Source organism: Desmodus rotundus, chromosome 1 (genome assembly GCF_022682495.2).
Source record: "Desmodus rotundus isolate HL8 chromosome 1, HLdesRot8A.1, whole genome shotgun sequence".
NCBI lineage: Eukaryota > Metazoa > Chordata > Mammalia > Chiroptera > Phyllostomidae > Desmodus > Desmodus rotundus.
Window position 1 is genome coordinate 102,902,557 of NC_071387.1, and position 13,661 is coordinate 102,916,217.

Here is a 13,661-nt window from a genome sequence, read left to right on the forward strand (position 1 = left end):
CCCAGGTATGAATGGCACTAACTTTTCCATGCTCCATCATTGTCATATAGCAGGTAATAAGCCCATATGGTAGTGGCTGCTTTACTGCGCTGATGTGACTTTATACCCCCTTCAAGGAAAGTTAAACTCCAGACCCCCAGATAAGGTCAAGGGCTCTTGAGAAGCTTGGAGAGAGTGTATCCCATCATAGTCGTCTATGTGATCAAGATACAGCTGGCTTTTCTGAACGCAGGGATGGTAGAGAAACCTCCCCGCCCTGCCCCAAATGGGTGAGATGCCACATTTGAGACCACCAGTGTCTTACTTGCTGCTTTCTTTTTTGACAAGAAACAGAAGCCCATTCAAAGTAGCTCAAAAATGCATATTTATTACATAACAAGGAGTGAGTCTCAGTACTGAGAGGGAGAGGCAGGGGGTGAGGTCAGTCCCTCAAGGCATCTTGAGCTGCTTAGCGACCCAGCAACAATGTGGTCCCCAACCCGTTCGGAAACCTTCCTTCCCCATGGCTCCTCCACTCTGCCTATTGACTCTGACATTTTTCTTGCTCCGAAAGCCTGGCTTTTGTTTCTTTCTGTGAGCACATGGCACAGAACAGTGACCCCACAATTACTGAGTTCTCAGTTCTAGGAACTTAACAGTGCCTTTCAAATTCCTGGGAGAAATTAAACTTAGATCCGAGAAGGTTTCATCCCTGCTCAGCAAAGCTCTTATGGAGCCAGGATCATGTACCACAGACATGATCTCTGGAATGATTGGACAGAGGGAGGGATACCTCTTAGAGAAGCTGCATAGTCCCCCAAGTGTGTCTGAAGTTAGCAGTGAGGCAAGAAAGCCTACCTTCCTTCCTTCCTTTCTTCCTCCCTTCTCTCCCCTCTCCCTCCTTCCCTTCCACTTTTCCTTCTTTAGGCAAATATTTATCAAATGCTTCTTGTCCATAGCAATGGGGTCAGAGCTACAGTTAAAATGGTGACCAGACAGACACAGCCCCTGCCCCTACAGAGCTAACATACTAGTGAAACAGGCAGACTTTAATCAAATCATTTGTAACTGACTATTAAATGATAGCGGTGATATGTGCTCTGAGGGAAAGATAATGGGCTCTTGAGAGTGGTAGTAGGGGTTTTCATCAGGAAGTGAGGATGAATGTGAGTTAATTGGGTGTTAAGACCATCCCAGGTCAGAGATACAGCCTATACAGCTTTCTTTTGGCTGGTGGGCACTATAGGGTGATTCAGAAATGGAAAGTCACTGGGGCTTGAGGAAGGGGATGCCTGCTCACTAATAAATAAATAAGGCTGGAGCTGTGACCAGGAGCACAGAATGCAGGATGTCAGGCTGTCACAGCACAAGGGCTTCATCCTGCACAGAATGGGAAGCCGCTGATGTAGGGGTTAAACAACCAAGTTACATGGGTGCATTCACATTCTGTGAAGACTACTGTGCCCGCTCCATGGAGGGACAAGAGGTGCAGCCTGAAGACAGGAAGGCATCTTAACAGCCAGTTTCGGGGACATCTGCAGGGGGAAGCCATTGATGGCAGAATCCAGGGAAGTAGCCAGCCCTATTTACAGTTCAAGTTACTGACTTAAACGATACACTGCCTGCCCAGGGTCCTCAACTTCAGTGATTTGGAAGTTAAATGGTTGGCTATTTTGTGCATCCATTTAGATGGAGTGCAGAGGTGACTGCAACTAATGCAGGATGGGAGGGTTCCCCTCCATTCTGCTGGGCTTTGTTCCCAGGTCCTGCTGCGTTTCCTTCACTTGCAGCTCTTTAGCTCCAGCACAGTCTCAGGTGAAAATTCCTTTCATTTCCACCGGGGCTCAAGATTGTTCCTGGTTGCAAACTGCTGTTTGGTAGTTTGCAAGAGTAATTGCAAACTCAGGACAATCTTAGTATTTTTGTTGAAACTGTATCACTCCTCTGGAACTCTAGAGAGCATCTTTGATTTTTTTTTTTTTTTTTTTTTTTTTTTTTTTGCTGTCTGGTGCATTGCTAATGACCGTTTCTATTCTCACCTTGTAACAATGGTTCTCAGTCTTTGTTTTTATAAAACAATCTACCTGGAGGATATGACAGATTCTTATTAATGTAAACAGGGGGTTATAAAATTCATTGCAACTGCAGGATGGATTAAAAATACATATAAAGGTGTGGGCATAAAGCTGACATGGACATGAAATTGACGTTATTATCTGGACGCTATGTATGAGAGCGCTAGAGAAGGCCATGGTGTCAGAGAAAATCTCTTTCTAGAATGAAGTTCCATGCCCTTCCTTGTGCTGTAACGTGTGTGTCAATGAGGAATGCTTCTTATGCCACCCAGTGTAGTGAGCAGCTGCTAAGTGGCTGGGCACTGTGCCAGAGGATAAGGCTACTGAGTTGAATAAAACATTGTCCTTGCCCTCTAGCAGTTCACAGCCTGGGCAGGCTAAGTCTACAATGGGTTAGAGAGAGGATATGATTCTTTTTTTTTTTTAAGGTTTTGTTTATTTATTTTTAGAGGGAGGGAAAGAGAAGAAGAAAGGGAGGGAGAGAAACATTGATGTGTGCAAAAGAAACATGGATCACTTGCCTCTCACATGCCCCCAACCTGGGTCCTGGCCCAAAACACAGGCATGTGCCCTGGACTGGAAATCGAACCAGTGACCTTTCGGTTTGTAAGATAACGCCTAACCCACAGAGCCACACCGGTCAGGACAAGAGAGCATATGATTCTTATTAGGTTGTATGAAAGGCCACGGGGCCTCTGAACAAAATTCTGTCCAGCAGATATAGAAAGGTCAATGAAAGTTGTAGAGATAAGTTCACAGTTGGATGAACCTTGAAGAATGATTTCTGATTGGCCCAAATAAAGGGCAATTCAGAAAGAAAGATGTGGCCAAAGGGATAGAGGTGTAACTGTGCCTGTGTCTTTTAAGTAGTTAAATTTGGGTAGATCTTGGAGTATGAGAGCTAGTGGGTGGAGGAAATGACTGGGGGTGAGTAGCAACAGGGGTTAAGAAGGTTGAACCTGACCCTAGGATCTATCATTATTATTAATAAATAAGAGGATACATGTAGATTTTGATACAAAATCTGGGATATACTATGGGTTTAATAGAACTGTTATTTACTGCTATTATATTTCAGTGATGATGATTAGGATGGTACAGATAATTCTCCAGCTGAAGCATGCTAAGAATTTATAGAAGATAAACATATACTTTGTTCACTTCCTAACTGTCCTAACTCTTCTTCCCAAATCATGTTCTTCCACTTTGTCTGGTTGCATTCTTTTCATTGTTACAATCTCAGCTTTATTGCTACTTCCTTGGCAAAGCCTATACCAACATCCCTGACCAAGCTCTATCTTCCCACTAGACTGTAGGCACCAAGAGAACAGTGCCTGGCATTAAAAAAAAAAAGGCTTCTGTAATCCCCTTTCCCCACTGTCCCCTCCATTGAATAACAATAAAAATTAATTAAAAAAAGGTTTAAGAAATAATAAACTTCTAAACAGCATTGACTTTGTGATAGGCACAATGCAAAGTACTTCACATATATTAACTCTTAATACTCACCTCAATTCATTGAGGTAGATACTATGTATATTTCCATTTTACAGAGGAGGAGGCTGAGACAAGCAAGGTTGAATGACTTGTCTGTAGACACAGAGTTAGTAGGTAGTAGAGCCATGGATAAGTGGGATGAATGAGTGAATGGAAAGAAGGAAAGAAGAAAGGAAGGAAGGAAGGAAAGGAGGGAAGAAGGCAGGGAGGAAGGAAGGGAGGGAGGGAGGGAGAGAGGAAGGAAGGAAGAAAGGAAAGAAAGAAGGAAGGAAAAGCATTGTCAGTTCCATCCTAATGACTCTATAGTGGCCTCTCCAGACCCAGGTTTCACTTTCTAATATTTTAGAACTCCTTGATGTTCTCAGATGTTCTATTTTATTAAATAGTGAGCTCACCTTATGTGAAGTATAGAAAAAGGCCCATCATATTAAGAAAGAGGAGCATATTTTCTAAACAGATATCTGCAAATAATGTTAATAATTAGATTCCGAAACTTTTGCCTTGCATTGAGTTGTGGTATAAGATGTATCACTACTTTGTAGGAGTAACTGAAAGTACACTTGGTCAAGATCCCAGAATGCTGCCAACCAGGGAGGAAGCAGGTCAACTCTCTTGGGTACAGAATGCTATCTATGTCTTCAGATCTATTGGTAAATCTTGATTTTTTTCTTGTTGGAGATGAACCTTCCCCCAATTCACTGAATTATATGAGATTATAGTGGCCATTTGCAGTTCAAGCGATATTTGGTTAATTTAAATATTAGTGAAAGAGAATCTTGCTCCTGATTGGGTGATGATAGCCATGTTTATGAAATTTATTATTGATGGGGCACTTATATCACAGTTTTATTCATTATAAATGGAGTCACTTTGAACTTTAACTATCATTGGATTGAATATTACAGAATCTTGGAGTTCCAGAGTTAAAACAAAATTTAGAGTTGATTTCCTCCCACCTAATTCTATGCAGGAAAATCCACAATACTATTTCTGAAAGTTGACCTCCAGTTTTCCTCAAACACATCTTATGACAAAGAGCTCACTGTGTAAGACAAGAGTATAACAGAGTGTTTCTAAACTTGGTGTCCAGTTGCTCAAGTTCAAATCCAGGCTTCACTACCTACATGCATATTTTGGGCAACTTACTTGAGTTATCTGAGCATCAGTTCTCTGTTCTGCAGTAAAGAAAACAGTCATACCTCTAAGTGAAGTGTAAAAAGATTCCATGAAAATCTGTGTGCTGACTTGGTCTTAATCGCTTTTATCGTCATCATCACTCATTGTTAAATTCACTGTATGGTCAAGAATCTGTTTAAGAGGTTAACCAGAGATTATTATGACAAAAAAGATGCAGACACAATTTAAGAATATATTTCTCAGTACTAAAGTGTTCCTTCTCTTCTTCCCTAGGAAACTGCTCAAAGAACTCATGCAAGTGGAACTTACAGCTTCCTTGATCTGGCTCAGCATTCAGTAAGTGCAACCACTTTTGAACATTCATTACATAAATGCATCCGTTTCTTTGATCGTCTTCTCTATGAAAAGCTGTCTTCAGCCAGCCTGTAGTTGCCACAAACACTTTGCTGCCTGCCTGGGTCTTTCTTTTCTGCAGGACTGCACTGGATTCAGAGAGGGGAGGAGGGTTTGGTAGCAGAGCCTCCGCAATGAACACAGGACACGGGTGAGAGTGTAGATGGGTTCACCTTCTCATTACTGGCTGGGGATTAAATTAACTGTGTGTTTGTTTTCCTATGGTCACCTAAGTTTTCTTCATTAGGAGACTTTTTCTTCTCCTCTCCCAGTCACAGGACCATGCACAGTAGGAAAAAATGCAAGGAGGCCCAGACCACTTAGTCCACACATTTCTTGAGGTATTTTGAACAATTCATTTTGCTCTTTTTGAGCCAGAATATGTTACTGGTATATGAAAATTACTGCAAAAGAGAAATTCTTTACTTTAAAATGCTGGGGTACATTTTAGAAATTTCACTTGTTTTTAGCAAGTAAGCACTTTCAGCCATCTGCCTTTCTCATTGCACATAAGGGCTTTATTTTTGGTGAAGCCAGCAGTATTTTGTCCAATTTCCCAACTCTCATTTTTTTTTTTATCATTTGTTAGCATTAGTGATGGTGGTGCACATAACCTTCACATAATCTCTGACATCAGCTCTCCCGACAATAGATTTGTTGGCAAACAACTTGTTTTGTGAATAAATCAATGATAATTTAACAACTGTTGAAATTTAAAAGGCTAACTAAAGGAAATATTTATTTTTAAAAGATGTAGCTTCCTCATAGGTTCCAGAATTTTGAAATGTATTCTACTTCTGAGAGTGGGGGTGTATAATTTGATATATCAAATACCATAAAGGGACAGGTAGAAATAAAGACTGCGGGACTCCGGGCCTGGAAGAGGCTGATTAAAGGAAATTCTTTGCCCTTACTGGTACTGCCTGACTCTGATCATTGCTATGGAATTTGCATATGTGAACAGAGAGAAGGAGGAGGAGAGGACAGAAAGAAATTAAAAAATGGTGTTCGCCACATCAGAATGACTTAGTGTAACCCTGATCAGCTAAAGCTTGTATCACACAGGAGATTAGACCCACAGCTTTTGTTCCCAATAATAAAGGAAATTTTATGTCTAATTCCCTACATGCTACATCTCTCTTGTAATGCCTTTGAAGTTCAGGCTACAGCATTTCCTGAAAATTGCTAGATCTTATAAATGAAAAGGAAGGGGCTGTTTGGCATGCATTCTGTTCACATCTATTGGGTGTAGCACTAAATATGCATGTTACTTTATCTTTTTTCTGTTTCAAGCACTATCCTAGCCACCTTTGTGTTGCTAGGGCAGGGAAAGGATGGAGGAAGGAAGGTTTCAAGATTTTTGGATTTTGAGATTGTGCATGACCCTCTCACCCTTGTCTCTACCCTCTCAATTGGAGTTAAGAACAATCTAACAATAGACAGAGGGGAGGGGGGAAGGGATATCCGGGAGAAGGGTTTTCAGGAACTACTATAAAGGACACATGGACAAAACCAAGGGGGAGGGTGGAAGCAGGGGAGGGAGGTGGTTTTGGCTGGGGTGGGGTAGAGGGGTGGGGAGAAAATGCAGACACAACTGTAACTGAACAACAATAAAATAATTTAAAAATTGAAAAAAAAAGAAAAAAATAGTACAAATTACTGCTTCTCAGAAAGAAATTCATGTTTCTACCCTGAATTGGGCCTGAAGTTTCTAACCTAGGGGAGGCTCTGGTCTCTGAGATAATTAGTACAATGTTGCAAGGAACTCGTGCTAATTTGTCTTTCGATACGGTATTTCCCTATCTATCATTGCAGTCTAAAGAGAAAATAATTATTAATTTGCTGCTCTAAACCAGTGTGCAGATATCCCAGGATTTGAAAAAAATTCAAAAGAAAGAAATGGAAAAACTCCTCATTGGGAATATTTAGAGCAGTTGCTCAGTTTCTGTGGGCCTAATGGATTTTGATACTTTCCTTGTGGTCCAAGCTTCTCTGGCATAGTACACCTCAATCAACTTCCGGGTTGGCCCCAAGAGGTCACTTTGCCCAGAACAAAGATGGGGTTTTGGAAGGTTGCTTGGTTATCAGAAAGACAGATGATTTGGCATCTGTGTGGACCATACGCTTGGGCCTTGTGCCCTCTTCAGCAACAATGTGTGGTACATCGCAGTAGGAAACTGCTCCAGTCTTTCAGGCCACTTTACTGAAATCGATGCATTTGCAGTTGGAATGAGCTCATTTTTATTTACTCTTTTTATTTCACTTAAGTATAGTTGGTATACAATATTAGATTGGCTATGTTAGTTTTAGGTACAATGTTGTGATTTGACATTTGTATACCTTACACTGTGATCACCCCACTAATTCTAGTAATCATCTGTCACTATGAAAACTTATCACAATATTATTGAGCACATTCCCCTTCCCCATTTTCACCCATCTAAGTTCTCCATGAGGATTGAAGTTCAGGACTTTCAAGGAGACTGATTCAGAATAACATCAATGAAGAACATAGTTGACCACCAACCTTCTCTAACAAGCATAGACAGATAATTTCAGATTTGGTCTAGAGTTATAGTTCTCAACTTGGTCATCTAAATATCCCTTTATATTAATTTTTTAAACAAGTTTTAAATGTGCAATTGTAGTTGCAATACAATGTTATAGTAATTTCAAGTGTACAACATAGTGATTACACAGTTAAATAACTTATGAAGTGATCAGTGGATAAATCTATTTAACTCTGTAAAAACTCTTCATACTGAGTTATTACAAATTATTGACTATATGAGGAGACACCCCCCCAAAACTGGAATTATCTTCTGGAGGTCAGGCCCCTTGTTTCTCCTGCTAGGTGGGGGTTCTAGGAACCCATCTGTACCAGTGTAGTAGCTGGTATTATTGTGAGAGGCTGTGTTTGGCTCCAGTGAATTTTATTTAGAAGACTATTTTAACACATTTGCCCCTTTCATGATGGGTGATTTATGAACACAGCAGTCCACACCATGCTGAGTGTTCAGCATTTTTTGACAAAAAAAGGTGAGGCACCCTCAAGTCCCACACTCCCTATTCACTGGATCTCATCCTGACTGACTTTTTTTTGTTTGTTTCCCCCGATGTAAAATGTCCTCAAAGAGAAACATTTTGCTGATGTGGAAGAGGTGAAACAAAAAATGGCAGACAAAGAACTTATACCCATGACCCATGGACAAGAACAATGGTGGAGGGACTGCCTGAGGGAGTGGAGGGTCCTGGGTGCAGGGGGGCAACAGGGGAAAAATCAGGACAACTGTAATAATGTAATCAATAAAATATAATTTAAAAAAATGGCAAAAGCACTAAAAGGCATCAAAATCAACAAGTTCAAAAACTGCTTTGAGCAGTGGAAAAATACATCTCAATAAGTGTTTTGCATCAAATGGAGAGTACTTTGAAGGTGACTGAAGTTAAACATGTAGAATAAATACATAATTTTTTATAAATAAATTTTGTTTTCTGGGGGTCTCCATATTCCCTATGCTATAATTTATATCCCCATGACTATTTTATAACTATAATTTATATTTCTTTGTCTTATGTTTGAAGATTTTATTTATTTATTTTTAGAGAGAGGGGAAGGGAAGGAGAAAGAGAGGGAAATAAACATCAGTGTGTGGTTGCCTCTTGCACATCTCCCCACTGGAGACCCAGCATGTGCCCTACCTGGGAATCGGACCAGTGACCCTTTGGTTCGAAGGCTGGCATTCAATCCACTAAGCCACACCAGCCTGGGCTATATTTCTTTTTCTAATGTTAATGTTTTTTTTTAATTTTTCAGTTATAGTTGACATACAGTACAATATTAGTTTCAGGTGTACAACACAGTGATTAGACATTAACCTGCTAAGTGATCTCCCCAATAAGTCTGATACCCATCTGATACCATACATAGTTACTGTAATATTATTGACTATATTCCTTACACTGTATTTTATATATGGGTGACTATTCTGTAACTACCAATTTGTACTTATTAATCCCTTTACCTTTTCATCCATCTCTCCAAAACCCTCCCATTGGCAAACTTCAAGATGTTCTCTGTTTCTATAAGCCTGTTTCTGTTCTGCTTGCTTATTTATTTTGTTTTTTAAGTTCCACATACAAGTGAAACCATATGGCATTTGCCTTCCTCTCTCTGACTTATTTCACTCAGCACAATACCCTCTAGGTCCTTCCATGTTTCAGATGGCAAGATTTTAACCTTTTTTATGGCTGAGTCATATTCTATAATATACACACATACTATATTTATTGTATGTATATGTTCATATATGTGTATGTACATATACATCTATTAATTATCACTTAGGTTGCTTCCATATCTTGGCTATTGTAATTAATAATACAGTGAAGGTACAGAGGTATTTGTCTTTTCGATTTGGTGTTTTGGGTTTCTTTGGATAAAAACCTAGAAGTGGAATTGCTGGGTCCATTGTCTCTCATTATATAGCCTTTGTTTTATAGTCTGGTTTGTCTGGTATAAGTATTGCCACCCCAAATTCTGTATTTTTTAAATTTACATTTTAATGAAATACATTTTTTCCATTCCTTTCCTTTAGTCTGTATATATCTTTCAAACTGAAGTGAGTCTTTTGTAGACAGTATATGTAAGGGTCTTATTTTGTTATCCATTCAGCCTCCATATGTCTTTTGATTGGAGCACTTAACCCATTTGCAACTAATTGTTGATAGAAATGTATTCATTGCCATTTCATTATTCATATTTTTTATCTTTTTAACATTTTGTGTAATACTAGTTTGGTGGTGATAAACTCCTTTAGCTCTTTTTGGTATGGGAAGCTCTTTATCTGTCTTTCAAATCAAAATGATAACTTTGCTGGGTAGAATAATCTTGGTTATAGGTCCTTGCTTTTCATAACTTTGAATATTTCTTGCCAATCACTTCTGGCCTGAAATGTTTTTGTTGAGAAGTCAGCTAACTGTTTTTCTCTTGCTGCTTTTAAGATTCTCTCTTTGTCTTCAACTTTTGGCATTGTAATTATGATGAATCTTGGCGTGGGCCTTTTTGAGTTCATCTTGTTTGGGATTCTCTGTGCTTTCTGGACTTGTATGTCCATTTCTTGACTATGTTAAGGAAATTTTTCACCATTATTTTTTCACATAGGTTTTCAATTCCTTGTGCTCTTTCCTCTCCTTCTGGCACCCCTATGATGAAAATGTTGGTGTACTTGAAGTTGTCCCAGAGGTTCTTTATACTATCTTCACTTTGTAGGGGATTCCTTTCTCTTTTTGCTGTTCTGTTTGGGTGGTTTTTGTTTAGTTCTTTTTCTGGAGCTATGGTCTGGGTTTTTTTGTGTTTTTTTTTTTTAAATTCGGGACACACTTATTTGTTTCCTCTTTCAGTTGCCTCCATGTTTTTCTATGTATTAGGTAGAGTTGCTATGTATTCAGGGCTTGATAGAGTGACCTTACGTAGTAGGTGTCCTGTAGGATCCAGTGGTGCAGGCTCCCCAGTTACCTAATCTGGGCACTCTGGGTGTGCCCCCATGTGGGTTGTGCACATCTTCCTGTTGTAGTTGAGCCTTGTTTGCTATTGGCACCTCAATTGGAGGTATTTATCCCCAGGCTGGTTGGCTGCAAGTACTAACCCCGATCAGCTGTTCAGGGGGCTACCTTGGAAAGGACTTAATTCAGCAGGGCTATGGTGCCCACTGAATCTGCCTCTTGAGTGTGTCACTTGTGGAAGTGGTTGAGTAGTGTTTGACATGATCTGAAGCTGCCTACCAGGTGCTCTGGCTCTGGGGCATCTTTGAAGGTGCAGGCCAAGGTCAATTGCTACCTATGACCTGCCTAAGGCCATCCAGCATGCCTACAAACCAATCTGCAGATGGCTGCTACTTGTGCTGGGCTCAAGCTGCCCCAGAGCGGCCAAGCTACAAACGAAGTCTGGCCATCACTAGTGCTGAGCCTGGGGCCACTTAGCAAGGGGTACAGGGCATGCCAAGGCCAAATGCTGCTTGTTTGAGAGATTGTAGGGAAGTCTGAAGCATGAGCCAAGATGAGCAGTTTGCATGTCAAAGCCACTGGAAATGGATTGGGTGGGCTTGAAAGTTGCGTGGGGTGGGGTCTCAGGATAGGGGGAATGTGTTAGCCGGATTGATGGAGACTCAGATATGGCACCTGCCTGCTTGCTCAGGAAGGGCTCAGAAAAGGAACAGTGGTCTCTGCCAGCACTCCTGTCCCGGAGAAAGCTGCCCCTCCAGCTTTCTGATGCCCTAGAGAGGAATTATGTTCCTCCCCTAAATGTCCATGGTGTCTTTTGAGCTGCTTCCCCAGCTATGGAGCTTAGAATAAGTGAGTCAGAGTAAGTCTATGTTCAGACCCTTTAAGAGGAATGCCTGGCACTCTAGAAGCCATTCATCTCACTTAACCACATTCCCCACTGGTATTTACAGCCAGCAGTTATGGGGACTTCTCTTCCTGGCACTGGAACTCTGGGCTATGGGGCCTGGTGTGGGACTGGGATCCCTCACTCCTCAGGGTGTCATTTGCAGCTGAGATATCCCTCCTGATTTTTATCTGCCACATGTGGGTCAGGGACCAGCTTGCTCTGCATCTCCACACTTCCTGCCAGTCTGGATATAGCTTCTCTATATCCTTAGTTATAGGACATCTGTATGGGTAGATTTCAGGTTGTTCTGAATGATGATTGTCCCGTAGTTTAGTTGTAATTTTGATGTGGTTGTAGGATGATTCAAGTACCACATTTACCTACGCTCAGCATTTGCTCATATCTAACATTATGCCTGGACTAATGTTGTGGGCAATAGTTTTCCTTGCTCTCAGTCAGGGTTTTGATGTCTTCATTGGTTTTAGAAAATTAGTGTCCATTTACTACTTCCAAAGTCTGGTTATCTCTCATTGTTTAGTATTTTTGTAGAATGCAAAAAGGGCCCTATTTGCATTGGGCCTCTTTGGACACAGATTGGCTGGTGTACATGATGCAGAGAGTTTGCTCACCAGAACCAATACCTTTGTTGGATTATGGTTCTCCACATCTTTTTATGACTTGTTTGTAGAAATGAAAGCTCCAGGAAGCTGGTGGTAGCAGAGTCATTTGTTGGTCTTTATCCTCAGAATTATATTCTTCAACTTTTTAACTTCCAGTGGAATCTTTTCTTTGATCTGTATCTCCTGTCAGGTTATACTCTCACAGAATGTTATATCAAGATTAGTATTGATTAACTAATTGAAGAAAATGTAATTTAATATTTCTCTTTTTCTTTAGTTTGGCATTGTCCAATAGAACTTTCTGTGATGACAGGGATGTTCTTTATCTGTGCTTGTCCAGCAAGGTAACTACTGAGCACATATGACCATTGAGCACTTGAAATGTGGCTACTTCATTTGAGGAACTAAGTTTTAAATCTTTATTTATTTTTAATTATTTTAAATTTAAACAATATTATGTGTCTAGTAACACCTACCTTACTGGACAGGGCAGCTCTAGACTAGAGGCCCCATAAATACAGGGGCCAGGTCTTAATTTTCCATCCTTGCATCTAGATTGATAGTCAGCCAGTATCCATCAAGGTGGTCATTGGTTGGTGCACTGCTGCTGTCTCAATTGCCTAAGTGTCTTCTAAGTCCAGCAATTCCATATTTTGTCTCTCACCACATGGACCCTTGACCCAGAACTAAAGGGTTAATCATCCTCCAATGCCACGGCATGTATCCATCTAACTGTCTGGATCTTGTCCTATGCTGGTTGTTAAGTAGCATACAACCTCTAATTATATATATCCACAGCATCTACTGCAGTACTGACTAACAGTGGACAATCAATAATGTTGTTGTATAGTGATGGGCAAACACATGGAGGGGTAGGGGATGAATGGATGATGGATACATCTCACCTCCAAATGGAGTATTATATAAGAGAGAGGAACAGAACTGAACAGAATTGAGACCAGTCTGGGTCTCCCTGATGACTATTTTTTTGTCCCCTAGTTACCATTCAATATTCTTTTAAACTTTTACTTCTGCTTTGTCAACTGATGGGCCTAGAGCAACAGGCTCCAAATTGGTCACTGAATTCCAGTGCCTTTTGCAGCACAGATTGCCACACCTCCTTCTGGATGTCACTTTTGTCCCAGAGTGCCTAAAATCAGACTGAATCCCACTCACTCACCTATGAACACCCACTATTCTCTCCCCAGATGCCCCAGTCCCAGTTTCTGTCAACACTAACTTATCCTTGTTTTTTATTCACCACCAAGAAAAGAGTAAATCTTTGATCTGGGTGTTTAAAAAGCCTTGTTGCCATTCCCTCTGTTGGCATATCCTTCCTGGTGCTCCTTTCCCACATGGATGTGAAGTCTTCATGCCTAAAGCCATCATCCCCTGATTCCATCTTACATATGAAAGGACTAACATTCCTGTAACATGAATATCATCTAGTTGCTTTTAGTTGCTTGCTCAATAATCTAGTCCCTTTCTAACACTTTGCCTTCTCTTTGAGAATCCCTAAATGCCTTCTATTCTAACTAGGCAAGTTGGACTCTTGACTACTAAAGATAT

General features: G+C 40.5%; 1 protein-coding gene across 1 annotated transcript in view; it reads left to right on the top strand.

Moving 5' to 3' along the window:
- Window positions 1-13,661, top strand: part of RBFOX1 (RNA binding fox-1 homolog 1) — a 2,121,844-nt gene that overhangs the window by 899,976 nt on the left and 1,208,207 nt on the right. Inside the window, exon 4 of the mRNA XM_053929075.2 lies at window positions 4,962-5,024. The gene's annotated coding sequence lies outside the window, so the exon portion shown is untranslated. The remainder of the gene's footprint in view (window positions 1-4,961; window positions 5,025-13,661) is intronic.